This window comes from Schistocerca gregaria, unplaced genomic scaffold (genome assembly GCF_023897955.1).
Source record: "Schistocerca gregaria isolate iqSchGreg1 unplaced genomic scaffold, iqSchGreg1.2 ptg000290l, whole genome shotgun sequence".
NCBI lineage: Eukaryota > Metazoa > Arthropoda > Insecta > Orthoptera > Acrididae > Schistocerca > Schistocerca gregaria.
The window spans coordinates 392,563-394,596 of record NW_026061778.1 but is presented as its reverse complement, the minus strand read 5'-3'; positions in this window follow the sequence as shown (position 1 = coordinate 394,596).

The following is a 2,034-nucleotide window of genomic DNA, read 5'->3' as shown; positions in this document are numbered from 1 at the left end:
ACAGCAGCTTTTCACTTTCCACTGAGAACACAACTATCTTTTTGTTAATCCCAATTGAAAAAAAACATTAAATTATCAAACTCAAAACCTTTATTTATTGTGTGTCAAACACTTTATGCCCAATTATGTAACATATGTATAACTATCAGCTTTTTCATACACTTTGACACGTATAAGGTTCACACACAAGTTAATAGCATTTTCGTTTTGCATGTTGCTGCGGGTTTCTTTATCAATTGCCATTTTAATTTGTAGTTCACTGTTGCTATCTCAGTTTACATTTTGACATTTGGAGATAGTGAGTGGAGCTGTGGACGCTAGAAAGTGGAGTGCCAAATGGAATAATCTGAACATTTTCTTCTTGAGTTCAGTAGAGGGGTGACAGCAGTGAAGGCAGCCAGAAACATCTGCACCATATGTGGGGATAATGCTATTCATCAGAGCACAGCAAGAATATGGTTTTCTCGTTTAAAGGAGGACCATTTTCACATTAGTGACCCACTAAGTTCATAAAAATGCGAAGGCCTTCCTGAATATCATGGAAAGATTAATCCTCAGTGATGCATGCAAATGTATTCAAGATCTGGGTCATTGATGATCATGATGATTCCACCACTGTGCAAATTTTGCATGAAACAGAAAGGTTTCAAAATGAGGTGTATGAGTACCGCATGTCCGAAGTGAAAATCGCAAAAATCAGTTGGTGGCCATATCTATCTCTATTTGCTCATCATCAAGTGGCTCATGAAATACTGAACATTACAATTGTTGTGGGGTTAGGGGTCAAACCCGGGACTCCACATGGCAGACCTGAAGCTGGGACCCACCACACCGTATTTCGTCAGGAGGCCGAGCAAGTTCAAGAATTTTGAGAGACAGTGCAGAGTGATACAGCGGTATTCAGTAACATTGCTTTATTCAGCTAATTTACAGTATTTGATGGTGAAGCGTAGTGTCAGCGTGCTGCCCGCCCGATGTCCTGCAAGTCCAGCCGGCTCAGCAGACTCCTGGTATGCCGATGCCACTGCTGTTGTTATCAAGGCTGCCTGCCAACGGAACTTGGCCGCCGCTCTCCCGGTCACCACCCAGCGATGCGTAGCGCCTTGTGACTTTCTCTGCCCCATTAGGCCTGCTCTGTCTGACCAAGGGATGAAGGTGGATGTACTGGTGACCCGTGGCCCTCAGGCCACCGCTGCTCCCAACTAGTGACCTGACTCAAACCTTCGCGCACCTGGATTCTGTGCTGAAATTTTCCGCTAATGGTGCTTGCCGGATGGCAACACCCACTGCCATCTCTGGCGCTGTCGTAGTGCTGCTCTGCTACCCTCAGGGTATGCCTCGCCCGGACCCAGTATGCATGGTGGGAAGCAAACTTGGCAACTACACTAGAGTGGAACTGAGACCCTCCTGGACCTGCTGCAGACCTCTCTCACTGCCGTTTTTCAGGCAGACCATGCTATCTCCAAGTGGAAGGATGCCATTCTACCCTCCCCTGGCGTTGTGTCCCCCAATGCAGAATATAGCCCGAGCAACAACATAGAAACAAAGTACAAAATTTATACAGAATGCTTATAATATTGCTGCCAGACTGGCCACTATAAGCATAGAGCAGCACAGGTCTGTCCCGACGTTCCACTGACCTGGCAGACCCTGTCAAGCTAAACTTGCCCGTCTATTTATATTGGTTTCTCCCTTGCTTCTGACATAGTGTCAGAGAGAGACAGGAACAATTGTAGGGATAAATTCCTACAGGTCAGCCATTTACAAATATCCTCTCCTGGCTCTGGCCTAGTGCCCCACCTCATATATCCACTAACTAAGAGCAACGCTGCAGTTTCCTACCTTGTTGTTGCTCCACTCAAAACAAATCGTGCATGCAATACCGCTGTCGCAGCTCTGCGACGGCAGGTGCCATGTTTACCTTGCCTGGCCTGCTGCCTGTCGTCCGTTACGGCACTCTGCCAGCGGCCCCAGATTTCATCCCCCAACAGCGCCTTCATTGAATTTCGAAAAAATTTCCCTTTCCCTTGACTA